The sequence below is a fragment of the Amblyomma maculatum genome, chromosome 11 (genome assembly GCF_055883805.1).
Source record: "Amblyomma maculatum isolate TAMU_Amacu chromosome 11, ASM5588380v1, whole genome shotgun sequence".
Taxonomy (NCBI): Eukaryota; Metazoa; Arthropoda; class Arachnida; order Ixodida; family Ixodidae; genus Amblyomma; species Amblyomma maculatum.
In genome coordinates, this window is record NC_139354.1 from 6,228,844 (window position 1) to 6,243,796 (window position 14,953).

General features: G+C 43.2%; 1 protein-coding gene and 1 long non-coding RNA gene across 2 annotated transcripts in view; one reads left to right on the plus strand and one right to left on the minus strand.

The window, feature by feature from the left end:
* Positions 1–14,953, plus strand: part of rdgA (retinal degeneration A) — a 540,908-nt gene that overhangs the window by 208,409 nt on the left and 317,546 nt on the right. The window lies entirely within an intron of this gene.
* Positions 1–14,953, minus strand: part of LOC146172716 (uncharacterized) — a 78,158-nt gene that overhangs the window by 57,053 nt on the left and 6,152 nt on the right. The gene's annotated exons all lie outside the window — the stretch shown is intronic.

The window sequence follows — 14,953 nt, forward strand, 5'->3', positions numbered from 1 at the left end:
CAACACAGCGACGGCGAAGTGACTGGCTCGGCGGGGAATCGAAGCGCACTTTATACAGGACCACTTTTCTTTGCTACATTTTGTCATCTTTGGATGAGTATTTAGCGGGTACTTTTAGGCTGTTGTTGAGATCAAGGAAGCCTAGTTAAGGTCTTCAGCGCAACTCTATCAGAAGAGATGAAGACGACGAAGACGATGGCATCCGAGGCGCGATGTGAAAGACTATCTGCTTAACACGCGAAGATACCGGCTACTGAGATGGCGCAATTGAAGTGAGCCCGTTTAGATTCACATCATTTCGTTATGAAAGGTTCAAGCTGGTTATTATTTCCAATTCACTGATAAGCACAAGCACATATCCCGACTTTTCTAAACATATATTGTATCTCAGTCAGAATCACCAAATACTCGCGAATAGCTCTGACAGGAATATCAGCATGACAAACAGCCACTAGGTGTTTCCACATGCTATGCAAACCTAATAATATTGTTACGTAGTGACAAGCGAAGAGGACAGCACAACATGGCGATAGGGTGAAGGATGATTAAATGGTTGGCCTAGCGCGAGGACTCCTCTCGCGCCACTGCTTATCTTCTTCGTAACACTTCCCGGGGCCACCGAGCGCTTGTCCCGATCGGTGCGCTTGAAGTTGATGGTGACGTGACGGTGAGGATGTTCAAGGAAAGACAGGAGTGAATGATTTGCTTTCCACCACGATGTATGATGCGTGGGTGATCCGCCTCCCCTGGAGATGTTCAACCATCCGTCACCAGAGTCCATGGGACCGATGGCTCGAGGTCACGTCGGGCGGCTTGGGCGGGGGTTGTGTGTTCGTGCCCATCGGTTCCTTCGGGTCATTCGGGTCTTTCGTCTCGGTTCTGGTTGGTCTGGCTGTTCCCCTTGTCTTGAGGTCCGGGCTGGGGGCTGGGTGGTGGTAGTTGGTCTGGTCTGGGCTGGAAGGGCTGTGGCGAAGCTGCTCGGCGATGTCCCTGGGCCCTCGGTCGATGGTCCCGGCTTACAGGTGGCGTTGATACTCCAAGACGAGGATGGGGATGACGCACCCCGCACCTCCACCAAAAATGTTGCGTGGTGACAAGCGAAGAGGACAGCACAACATGGCGATAGAATGAAAGATGATTAAATGGTTGGCCTAGCGCGAGAGCTCCTCTCACGCCACTGCCTATCTCCTTCTTCGTAACAATATTACCATATCGTGCGAAACATAATTAATCGTTCTCCATCGATAGGAACCCTAATTGATGTGGGTTAAAGGGAAATCTTTGTGCATTCGCTGTAACAGGTCCCAAGGGAAAACTCCATACCAACAATCTATAAACATGTTCTCAACAACCTGCGGCTTTCTGCCGGTCACAGACAGTGGACATCCCTTGATATACAAAGGTTTCACTGTCCGCTATCCATGTCTCCACTGGCATAACTCTCGCATGCAATTTAAAGAAGAAAATTTTCAGTACAGACTGTCGAGGCATTCGTTTTACACATTTCAATATATTTCGCCTCGGCCATTAAGCGTATAATGATCGGTACGCAGGAGCAGCCAAGAGAACTGTAACAAAATATTCTTAAAACCGTTTTCTGATTACACTTGGTAAATATTTCATTGAGAATCGTATGCATAAAAAACTTGCTGCTTGGACAATTTCCCAAACGAACCAACCATACATTCTACCAGCATTGCGAAAAGTAGTTGATACAACGAACATTAGCGAAGCCTTTGCCAAGCGTTATTGACAAGCCGTACGTGGAAAAGCACCCCTTACATCTCGTAAAAAAAAAGAACGAGCAGTTGTTAATAACATCACGCAGCAATACGTACGACAAAGGCGATACACCAAAACCTACATGGCAGGAAGACCGATTTGTAGTTTTGTGAAGTAAAGACAATAAGAAAAGCAAAAACCAGACGGCACAGTGGTCTAACGTAGTGGCTTGCCGAAGCATATCGTGCACCTCTGCTCTGGCTTTAAACTGCCGATTGCGAGCTTTTTTTTTTTTTTTTGCTTCTTTTTTTTTTTTTTTTTTTTTTTTTTTTCTTTTCGAGCGAGCGGTTGCTCGAAGGAGGCTTCACAGACACTTCGGTAAAATTCAATAATGAGGTTAGTAACACATCTGCCTTGAAAACGAATATAGCACACAGTGGCATAGGTCCAAGTGAGCGGATGATGTAGGGTGTTTCAGAGGATATATTGTGGTGGTTGCAGGTACAGGACAATTTTTTTGGAGATCAGTGTGATAGAACGAAATTATTCTTGTGTATCTATAAGAAAAATTAGTGAAATTTGTTGCCTATTCCTTAGCTCTCCTGATTCACACTTTGCGTGAATCTTTGAGGCGCGCTTTCTCTCTCTAGACCAATAGTTTTTCCTTCAAAGAATTGCCTTTTCGCGTAACGGGAGGCATCTTTCGCTGAACAGAAGCCTTTTAAGTCTCGATTTTGCCAGACGGGATGAGATTGCACCATTTAGACGTAGCATTTCTGCCAGCCATTGCTGTGCTTCCTGAAGGAGCGGCAAAAGCGTAATTTTCTCGGAAAATCAATCTCGCCTTGCTACCCGTTCAATAAGCTCGAAGCCTCACCATATATATTTCAGTCGCAACACTATTGGTATTTTAAGACCGTGTGCAATACTCTAGTTTATATATATATATATATATATATATATATATATATATATATATATATATATATATATAAGTTTGTGTCCGAACCAGAGTCTGAACCAGTGGCGGCATACTACGTCGCGCTCTTTCCTTGGGATTGGTTGCTTTTTAAAGGGACATTTCAATATAAACTCAGCGTCAGCTTTTCTGGAGTGTCTAAAATGCATGCTGAGTGCGTCTTTGACGAATCGCTGGACTATATTACCGGCGTCAGCCCTCTTCTTCAACCGCTTGCGCACCGAGTGAAAGCTTCTTTTCAGCACTATAGAAATTTTCGCATTTTGCATATCTTTCCTACCTGGTTTCGCATAAACAGGCAGTTTCCATCGCATCAGACCACAAGCTGGTTTGAAGCCCAAACCCTGATTGCCCTAACTAAACCCAAGGACGAAACTACCCGTAAGACACCTCTGAACAGAGGCAATATAAACATGTGCTGACCACAGGAAATAAAAATTAACCTTGCAAGCGCCAACTTGGAGCAGAGCATTTTTAAGAACAGGCCGAACTTTTCTCTCATACCGAACAAAGGCTCACAGATAAAAAAAAAAGGGGGGGGGGGGGGGGGGCAATGCACCAAACGCGCTCAAACGTTCGTGCATTTACTTAACTAGTAGCCGACCGATTTTTCAGACTCCAGTAATTCGAGCTAGCGCACTTAATTCAGGAGCCGTCACGCGCCCCATTGGAACGTGTACATTTTCCCGACCAATATTTCGGACCATATGGTGTCCAAAATTTCGTTTTTTTGGGAACAAATTTGGACCTAGCACAACAGTGGAGATCGTTTTTTGTTCGACGGTATTTGTTTTGTTTGTTTTTTTTTCTTAGGCATCAAATATACGCGAGCTGACATCGTTGACGTGCCCGGTTTTGGGCGGCCGTGAAAGTTGAGGCGAAGCGAGTCATTCGGACGAATTAGCTTGGCTCTGTGGACATAGTTGGCATCGGAGGCAGTAGCAATACGGAAATCCTCCATCGCGGTCGACTAGAGTGCGCAACCGGACGGAAAAATGGAGCGTGAGCAGTGAGCACCGTCCGCCGCGGGGCGGAGGGGAGTGGGGCAGTGCATTCACGTAAGCTCTTGTTCCGCACGTTTCATTCTATTTATTTTTTCCCCCGTGAGTTCCATCTCGCAGTATTTTCTACCGTTGTTAACCATGGAAATAGAAACTGAATGTTACTGCGATTATTGTTTCGCGCGGCGCGTGCATTCGTCCGCGGCGTGAGCATGACTTGCGCTTCACAGTACGTCGTGAAGTGGCATGGATATGACGAAAGGATGACTGGCTGAGATATTCTAATTGGAGGGCTATGATGCTGACAGCTTAGCACGGACCGCATCTGCGGGGCAACACTGCGCATGCAGTGACCACTTCGAGCTTGTTACGTGCTTCTCGGTGGCGCGCGTCAGGACCAGTCGGCGTGCCTGCACTGGCGGCCGAGCGCGCCATATCAGATCGCGCTGGCACGTGCGCATGGGCGGTGCGCTCCAGCTGATCACAGGAGCAGATCGCGGAACGCGATAACTCCCTATTATAGACTTATAAACGAAATTTGGGGAGCGGCAAAGTTAGTAATTTGTAAAGCTGATTTTTTAGCAGAAAAATGATTTTTTTTTTAAGTTCACTGATTGTTCGGACTGTTTGTTTATTCAGGCCATTTCCCGAGACCAAAAAAAAAAAATGGTCGGCGATTCTTTGGTCCAAAATTAAATTGCAACTAAAGCTCAAGTGCGCTTGCAGCTGAGGTTATCGATAGCTTAAACGCATTACCTTGCAACATTCATCTAACATTCTTTAGCGGAAACTAGATTGCAAATGTGTAAACATAGGACAGAATGCCTGAAGATCTCCACTTTTCTCTTTGCGACCAGAAACCTAATATATTTTCACAACGCGAGGTTGCTCAATTTCTGCCTCTGAATTTCAGACTCGACCATCGATTACTTTCACATCGAATCATATGTACACTTAAACACATGAGTGCAAATGCGTATTAATATTCGCGTTCCCTGCTTGTTCTCTGTTAACGCTAAATACGAGCTTTAACGTAATAGGATCATCCCATGCGAAACGTACCAGAGTTTGTGCTCCAGCCCCTCAAATGTTGTCGATAAAATTTATTGTTATTCCTTTAACCGGCTAAAGTAATTTCCTTTAATGGCTTTGGCAAACAAAATTTACAGGTATTGTGAGAGGCCTTTGAATTTCTCAGAGGAGTGCGACAGTTGGCCTCACTAAAAGAAGAAATTGCGTAAACCAAATATTATTCTTTTTCGCTTGAGAATGCTTTACAAACAATGAATATGCATCACGGTATTTAATCGCACAGCAAAAACATTTTTGTAGGGTAAAGTTTTCGAATATTTCATTTGTTTTTACCAAAAAGACTGTTTTTCAAGTTTTCTTTTATTACGCGTTCGCAACAAGGGCGACCAAAATCATATGTTTTGCCACTTTTTCAAGGCATGTGCTACCTCAATAAATAGTTTAAATTATAAAACACTGCACTATATGTCAGAAAGAAATATGTCAAACTTAGAAGAAAGTGTGCTGTGTGTCGTTTTCGGCCATAAATTTCGTACAGAGGGGTTCATAGTAAAAATATAAATTAAGCCTCGATTCATAGCAAGCTTCACTGAAATTATTCTCAATGATTCTCATCGTAGCCTTCTTTGTTATAAGCGAGAAAAACAGCTTTGAAGTTCAGCGCCGTAAATTGAGCCATGCTCACAATTTTACGTTGGGTTCGCACGACCAATCCTATGAAAAAGAGCATCAAAACATTCGTGGGGGCCACATCTGCGGTTTACTTTCTCCTGCCCCCGAGCCGGGGCCGACACAATTCGCTTTGCCCAGGAGTTGTTCATTTGATAAAGAAGGTGCAGTGCAGTGGTTATTCCAAATACAAAATAAGTGCCCCTCCCTCTGTATGTTTCTTGCAATTTTCTCAGTGCTTCGTGCCGCAGTATGATCGAAACGGAAGCAAGGGGAGAATAACAATGGTCTCATTAATTTTCCGGTTCTTAAAACGGACGGTACCGGTTTCACTGAAGATAGGAAGAAAGCTGCACTGATTGTATTTGGTTTGCCAGTGAAAACTTCTTTGTAGCTAAGCAAGAGGTAATTCCAGCGATACGAGTGGTGAGAGAGGATGGCTTGAAATGATGCAAAACACGTATGCTTTTCATAGGCATAGTCATAGCAAAGATCTCATCATTGTGTTGGGCTACCTTTTCTTCAACAGCACTTTCTTATGACCCCAATATCCTTTATGATAAGTTTTTTGCCCATGTGAACAGTTGATGAGGTGTCATTATGTACCTTTCGTAAGTCCTTGGAAGGTTTGTCATTGATATCAAACCCTTTATGATCCCTCCAATGCCGTCACAAACGCTCCTGCCATGGAATTCGCGAAAAAGTTCCACTCAGCTGCCAGATGAAAATTCTGTTTGTGGTGGCACAAGTAATTAAGCTCTTTTTATTCACATTTTGGGATAAAGCATCGTCAGCGAAGTAGATTTGTTTAACTGCCGGCACATCATCATCATCTTCACCTGCCGCACTATACTCACAGCAGAGTGAAGCGTCTCCCATATTACTACAATTAACCTATTCCTGTGCTAGCTGCATCCACTTGACCCCTGCGAACGTCTTAACCTCATCCGCCCACTTAACTTTCTGCTGCCCCCTGCTACGCTTTCCTTCCTTTGGAATTGAATTTATTGCCCTAAGCAACCATCGGTTGTCCGCTCTACGCACTACATGCCCTGCCCATGCCCATGTCTTCCTGTTGATTTCCGCTAGAACGTCATTAACTCGACTTATTACTTTGACCCACTCTACGTGTTTCCTGTCTCTTAACATTACCAATATCATTTTTGTTCCATAGCCCTCTACGTCCTCAGCTTAAGTAGAACCCTTTTCATTTGCCTCCACGTTTCAATCCCATAGGTGAGTATAGGTAAGATGCAACTGTTGTATACATTCCTGTTGAGTGATACAGGCAAGCCGCTAGTCGTAATCTGCTATTAATATCCAAATGCACTCCATCCCAATCTTATTCTCCTACTTATTTCACTTTCATGGTCTGGATCCGGGGTTACTACCTGTCCTAAGTAGACATATTCGCCTACCACTTTCAGTGCTTCGCTACCTATTGTAAACTGCTGTTCCCTTCCGAGGCTGTTAAAAATAACCTTAGTTTTCTGAATATTTATTTTCAGCCTACCTTTCTGCTTTTCATATCTAGGTCATCAATCATTATTTGCAGTTCATCCCCTGAGTTACTTAGCAAGGCAGTGTCATCAGCGAATCGCAGATTACTGAGGAATTCTCCAACAACATTTATCCCTAACTTTTCCCATTCCAAGTTTATGAATACTTCATCTAAGCAAGCTGTAAATAGTACTCGGGAGATAGCGCCTCCTTGCCTAATACATTTCTATATGGGAATTTTGTTACTTTCTTTATGCAGAACTATGGTTGCTGTACAGCCAATATAAATATCTTCCAGCACTTTCACGTACGGCTTCTCTACACACTGATTTCGCAATGCCTGTATAACCGCAGAGGTTTCTACTGAGTAAATTACTTTTTCGTAATAAATGAATGCCATGTATAAGGGCTTTTTCGATTCCAAGCATCTTTCTATCACCTGGTTGATGGTATACGAATAAGATCGATAGTAGAGTACTCTTTCGAGAGCCTGCTTGATATTTTGTTTTATTGAAAACTAAGATTTTTCTGATTCTGTTAGCGATTACCTTTGTAAACACTTTATAATCAACAGAAAGTATCTTGATTCTGTTAGCGATTACCTTAGTAAACACCTTATAATCAACAGAAAGTAAGCAGATTGGTCTGCAATTTTTCAAGTCCTTAGTGTCCTTTTTCCTATGAATTAAGATAATGTTAGCGTTCTTCCGTGATTCCGGTATCGTCGATGGCACCAGGCATTGCGTATACAGGGTGGCCAGTTTTTCTAGCAAGAGCGTGCCTTCTTGCCAGGCTACTCAATGGAATCATGTCCCCGTCGTGGCGGCAGCGTTGGTCTCTTTATAAAAGGACCACTCAGTTATATGAAGTTGCACTCCGTCACGACCCCAGATATTTAATCGCTCTTTGTACAACTGCATGGGCGAACCATAGAAGGCGGGATCTATCACCCTCCAAATTCGAGGTTATACTTTTCGAGCTCCGAAGAAAGAACGCTCCGGTAATAATTGTAGGAGATATTAACATCAATGCTGAGCACGTAAACAGCAAAGATTATATTATACGAGCTAATACGCCACCGTAAGTCAATAAATCTGTGATAGAGAAATTTAATCACTGTTTCACCAGAAGCCGCTTCGAGCATACAGGTCCTCCAACTTGAGAAACACCCCGTCTGGTACCTTCGTGTACCACCGATTTATTTCGGGCCCAATACATGTTGCTTCGTCATCATTCACGACTATAGGACTATCCCTAGCCGAACTGCTTCCTTATTCGCATAATGAACCCAGAATGCCATATTCCGTCCCGGAAACGTTTGTGTTACGCGATGTAGACATTGCTGAAATACAGTTCATTATTGCTGGCATGCCTCTTAATAAATCACCGGGCCTTCATCACATCACAGTGAAGCTTAAAGAAACTTTTGAGATTCTAAGCCTAATACTATGTCTACTGTCCAATCACTAATTTCAGTCCTCAGTGTACCCATCAGCTTTGAAGTCGGCAAGGGTAGTACCCATATTCAAGGATACAGATACCTGAGGCACATCTAACTATAAACCTATCTCAATTCTTTCTGTTATAAATACTATTTTGAAAAAAAAAATATTTACTCATCGATACAAAATTTTCCTTGGTAAATATAATCTACTGAGCCCTCATCAATATGGTTTTTATTCACATTACTCCACAAACTTCGCCGTTTTATGCTTATCTCAGAAAATAAATATCGCATTACAAGCTAATAGGCTTGTTGCAGCTATCGTTTCAGACCTAAAAATGCTTTTTACACTGTTGACCACATTATATTGCTGAATAAACTAGGCTGCTACGGCTTTCGAGGCTGTATCATCATATTCCACTCTAGGCATAAAACGTGCATTTCAAAAATATGAAAAGAACCATTAGTAATTGCGAGCTGCAACAGACATACACATTTAAATATTTGGGTATTATATTTGACAAAACCTTGCGCCAGTGTGAGCTATATACATTTTTAAAATCTGTCTGCTCATGTCTGACTACCTGGTGCTCCGCATTGCTAGAAACACGGGAGTACTTCTATACTGGTACATTGTGGATCCTCTATTCTGCATTCCGTATATCCAACCTTAAATATTGTGTCGCAGCTTGGGGTCCCCACCTATAAGACTTATCTAAACTCGATCATAACCATTTCAAAGAGAGCTTTAAGAATTATAGGTATAACCACCCTTTTCATGTCTGTCTGTTTCACGTCTCCAATCATATAATACGAAGTGTCAGTTTAGGAAACTTCAATTTACCCCCAAATAACAACATTTATGGGCAACGACCATTGTAATTTGTGGGTATCTTCACAAAAAACAATCATATCATTTTTCTGAACATCTGAAGCATTACTACTAATAAGGAACTGAGCTGGTTTTACATGAAGTGTTTATTTTCAAATTGTAGTTTCTTCCGCAGTACCATTCACAGAGCGCTTTACACAACTGTCATTTTTTTTTTTCAGCATGTATTTGTATGTATTTACATCTATTTTGATCTTTGCATGATGTGTTCTTTACCTAAACTGCAATTTCTTTAGCAGTACCATTGCCACAGTGTACTTACAACACAAGTGTCATACTTCGAGCATGAATATATAAGTATGTTTTTACATTTACATTTATTTTATGTAACCTTGGCTCGTAACAAATGCAGTATTTCGTTCTTATTCTTTTAATTTAGGGTAAACTTTTATTGAACATCGTGGATGCTGAATACGTTTCGACAATCGGACCTCAACTAGCCTCTGGCTATTGGTCCGAAATGTGTGTATGTTTTTTTTCTAAGACCTCTGAATAAAGTGCATCAATCAATCACTGAATCATATGCTCCAAGCCCCCCCCCCCCCTCCCGCCATCTTCCTTCAACAAGTCTGTAGTTACCTGACCCTTCCCAGCTGCTTTTCCCCTTTTCAGTTTCTCAAGCTTTTTTAACCTCGTCCTTCGTCACTGGCGGTATATCTGTATTTAATGCGAGCATACGTGTGATTTAAGTCTGGTTAACCTAGTGTGTCTCGAAAGGTTGTACGCATGGCTGTTTCACGCAGTAAAGCTCTTTATTGTCGCAGCTTATTTATATTCTGTCTGCCGCCTATTTAGCTCTCTCATAGCATAAGTCGCTTTGCGACCTTAAACCCCACAAACCAAACCTATTTAGCTAAGACGTATACAACGATTACCCCAGATACTATTGCGGTAGCTAAGATTGCAGTGGTTTACGGTATCGCTTGGACGATTGAGAAACCGTCGTTGTGGGCAAGTCTGTGGAATAAGCGGCGGTACAACTCTGGCACTACATACGTCGCATCTGTAGCTATAGCGCATGCGCAAAGTACGCAGCGAGGCTATGGAGTCAGCGGCGGCCGAGCTGCGCACTGTTCCGCGCAGCAAAGGTGAGGAGTCGGCGGCGGCGGCAGCGGCGACAGCGCAACTCTAACGTCATTCGCACCGCACCTGTTGCTCGGCGCATGCGCAGTAGCGGCTCCGGCTCCGCGCGGTGATCTTGGCTTTATATGGAGTAGTGGAGCTTTTGCTTCAAAAAGCCGTCGCGACAGTTCATGGACCGATTTTGATTTTTCAGCAGGCCACAGGCTTCGTTGACGACACATGTCCTCTAATCCACTCCCATCTCTTTAATATTTTCGGAATCGCGCTTCCAAACTACCGTATGACTCTCCGGAGCCCGCGAAAACAGGCCAAGCAGTGCAGTGCCCCGTAGGCAGCCATGGCTCTAGGTGCAACGCTGAAATTCTAAAATTTTTTTCGCTTGAAGGAACAAATACTCCGAAAAACATTCCGAAGAAACATTTGAATACAACTAGCTGTCAACTTAGCTACAATTTATATTTTTATTAGGTACTCGTCTCTACTAAATTTTTGCCCGGAAAAGCGGACAAAACCATTTTTCAAAGTTGAAATATTTTTTTTTTTTTCTAAGACGTTGGGCTGTGTTATAGTTTAAACCATATAATCAGATAGCCCATATCCTAGAGAAGTGGAGAAACATGTGCTGCTGCTCGCCAATGTCACTGAAGCGTATAAGAAAACAGCAAAACGCTGTTCTTGAGGAAAAATAATGAACCACAACCAAACCAACAGAAAGACATTGGCACTGCCAATCTGTTTGCTGTGCACTTCATAGCCACGATGCATATTTTTATATAAAAAAGCTCTTCAACCGCGAAGGTAAAATAATTATTCGTTTATTTTTTTTTTTTAAATTTATTAGCAGGACGAAATTTTGCACTCCCCTGAGATATTCCATGGTCTGTCACAAGACGAGAAATTTTTTTCGCTAAATTTTTTAAGGGTAATTACTTGATCCAGTACAATAAGTGCCGCAAATTTTATCGACAAGATCGGAGGGGGTCTAGCGGAAACTCTGGTACGTTTTGCATGGAATGACCCGATAGCATAAAAAAAAAAAACGGGTAAGCGTGCACCTATCTTGCAAAAGAAAACGACGTTTCTTTCCGCTCTCAACAGAGGCCGAGAAGCAGCAGCAACACTCTGTCCGGTCGCTGCGTCCTTTCTGCCCAGTAATTTCTCGCCCACAGCCGCAGATGGCGCTCTTTGTCCTCCCTTTTCAGAAGCCCATTTATTTCTGGTCCATCTCCCTCGTCTTGCAACGGGCATCTTTTCTCCGAAGTTTGTCTCACAGGAAACGCGGCTGCAAGATCATCTGGCTGTAACAACACCGTCTCTCGTGTCCACATTGTTATCGCTCCGATAGCTCTTGTAAACGATGTCGAGAGATCCGTTATAGCGCACAGAGGCCTTTATTGTTAGGGTGTTTCCTACGCCGAACGGTATTCCTTTCTACTGCATATAGAAATCACTTTTTTCTCAGTCTTGTTTATTTTGTGTATTGATTTTGCCAGTAGCCATGCAGTCACACTAATCTTGTGTTGGGCCGGTTTTTCTGCGTTAGTAATGCATGGTCATCTTTATAACGGGTCAGATAACATCTTTCCTATGACGTCGTAAATTCAGAGGCAGAGAAGCCCAGTAATAATCGCAGCGACAGAAAAGATCGAGTGTCACAGTATACACTCCAGTACAGCGGGGCATCATACCCTCAGCGGATAGTAAAACTGCGGGAAAGCAACAGGTACGAAAACACAAGACATGCTCTAAGGGCGAACATTTTTCTTTAGTTTATGCGTATTCCTCTGAAAACATATGGTTTCTGTTTTTTCGTTTCGTTTTTTTCTATATTTACCCAAACCTTCCAGAATTACTGCGACACTCGAGGTGTCGCTAGGGGGGACAAGGGCCCCTTCCCCCCCCCCTTCCCCCTTTTTTTTTTTTTCTTTTTTTTTTGTTGTTGCTCAGCCTGATGTCTTCGGTGATCAGGTTTTGCTCGAGGATAATCAAGACGGCACATTAATGCGGGTATTTCACCCCTATTCGGGGTCGAGTGCCTGTGTGACTCTCAACCGCTTATTCCACACGTGTCCGTGGATCATGCTTAAAGGTCGTCACACTTTGCGGCTCAAACACTCATTACTGCAATGCCAACGTACCCCTAACTTGTGGTCAACCGAGCTGATGCCGTTATGGCATGAATCGAGTGAGGAAAGCTGAATCTCCGAGTGATTACTACCCGTCCACAAAAAGATGGTGCCTTAGTAATTTAGGGTGCGATCGTCGTTACAGCCAAGCACCCTGCACCATTTTGCGTACGTGTGTAACGAGGGTCATCACGGGGTCCACTGTCTACTTTATCTCGCATCTTTGGCCTCAGGGCATTTTCTTTCGCAATGAAAAATTCGTTGTCATTTTAAATGCTAGTTAAGCGAAATGACTATGTGAATACTGACTTTGCATCATAGACTAAAAAAAATGGACAGCAAATGGGTCGCTTCAGATTCACAATATTTGTCTAACATCACATATATGCTGTATTCGCCGATAAAAAGCCAGTAGGAAGGATTGACGAGGCCAGCGCACCCTACAAAGGCTTGGCACTGGTACATCAGTGAATTTGTAGAAAGATATGACAGTACTTTAAAAAAAAAACTGTTATAAGGTATCACAACGAACATGACAAAATCCACGCTGTTTAACTGTAAGTTGTTTACTACTTCATATATAATAAATACCGGAGAGTGTAGGAAAGCATCTGCCAGCCACAGACGTTGTTCTTGAGCAATTTTTCCATCATGAAGGTAAAATTTAACTTGGTTCCGGAGTGTTTAAAAACGTACACGATCATCAGAAGACCTGGTTTGGATAAAGTGATTGTATAGGTCTGTTTTCTTATTTATCGTTTTGACACATTTTTTTTTATTGTTTTTTGGTGCGCTACAGGAAAATTTATGCGGTTATTAACGGTTCCCGAGCTTTGCGAGGTTTTCTGAAAGTTACAAAAGGAAAACTTTCCTCATATATTGATCTGAATAAAGTAATAAAACCATTTCAAGCATCCTCTGGATCACATTTGTCGCGCACAATGTTTTAACAACCATTTGCAAGTGCTGTCCGAAAGCAATTCAGAGTATCATGATTAAAGCGCCGGTATTTTATCGTAAAAATCACACATTGTTTTGTAAAAGTCGAACACTCAAAAATTAAGTATATTGCAAGATGGTCCCTGATATTGATACTAATTACTCCTACATTAAGATGATTGGCTCGAAAGTTCGTAACGAAGGCGTCGATTGTCTACTTACGTATTTACCCTTAACAACGATGCTGTTTAAGCCGGAGGTTGTTCCGCCCGTCGTGCGCAGCTGAATGTGTTCGCAGTGATGACGTCATTATGACCGGAAGTTACACCATGTTTAGGTATGACGTCACTATGACGTCATATCCAGTAAAAACCGAAGACTTCACCAGGGGATTCCCGCATATACGATGTCGAAGTACCCGCAGGACGTCTGATCCAGGTGTCCGTTCTGTGCCTTTCATTTGTCGCTTCCTCGAACGCCGCACGCACAGCAAACAGAAGCTGACGCAGTGCAGCAGGCATCAGCGCCGTTTCAAATTGGTTCGCAGGAAAGAAATTCGCCGACGACAACAGAGAGAAATGACGAGCCTCGGAGTATAATTATGGATAATTTAGTCAAACCAAACGCAAGCAGCATTGCTGTGTCATCAGTCATACACGAGAGAGGAATCTAACTTTTTTTAACCAAGTAATTCTACGCATCGTCTCTAGCACTGTGTGTGTGTGTGTGTGTGTGGTGTGTGTGTGTGTGTGTGTGTGTGTGTGTGTGTGTGTGTGTGTGTGTGTGTGTGTGTGTGTGTGTGTGTGTGTGTGTGTGTGTGTGTGTGTGTGTGTGTGTGTGTGTGTGTGTGTGTGTGTGTGTGTGTGTGTGTGTGTGTGTGTGTGTGTGTGTGTGTGTGTGTGTGTGTGTGTGTGTGTGTGTGTGTGTGTGTGTGTGTGTGTGTGTGTGTGTGTGTGTGTGTGTGTGTGTGTGTGTGTGTGTGTGTGTGTGTGTGTGTGTGTATGCGCGCGCGTGTGTGTAACACGCCACCCCCCCCCCCCCCCCCCCCCTCATCCTGGTCCGGAGCTTCGGCGACTTCCTGTGCCGTCAGCTGAAGGTTAGGAGGCATTGCATGGCTGTTCCCCAGCCTGCCGGATCTAGCAAGACCTTGCCGCTCCTCCGCCCTGTCCCCCCGCCCCCACCACAAGACACGACGACTGAGACTGACCCGAGACGTCACACATATGACCATAAGACACAGCGAGAGAGCCGATGACCATGTTACCCTACTGAACCAGTTTGCCGACCTGAGATCTTTCATTTCATTTTATTTCTTCTCAGCGCAGCAAACCTCACTGTTGTGTTTGTTATACTACCTTGATGGTACCTGTACAGTTTTTTTTTCTATCTCTCTTATTTGACCTTCGTCTGAAAATTTGCTCTTACTACTAGCAAAAAAAAAAAAAAAAAAAAAAAGCTTCCTTCAGTACATCAGTTATAATGTAATACTTATTATACTTCTTACTAGTATAAATAAGCAATGGGGCACTCCTAGTCTCTGTGAAACTAATAAGCTAGTATAGCAGA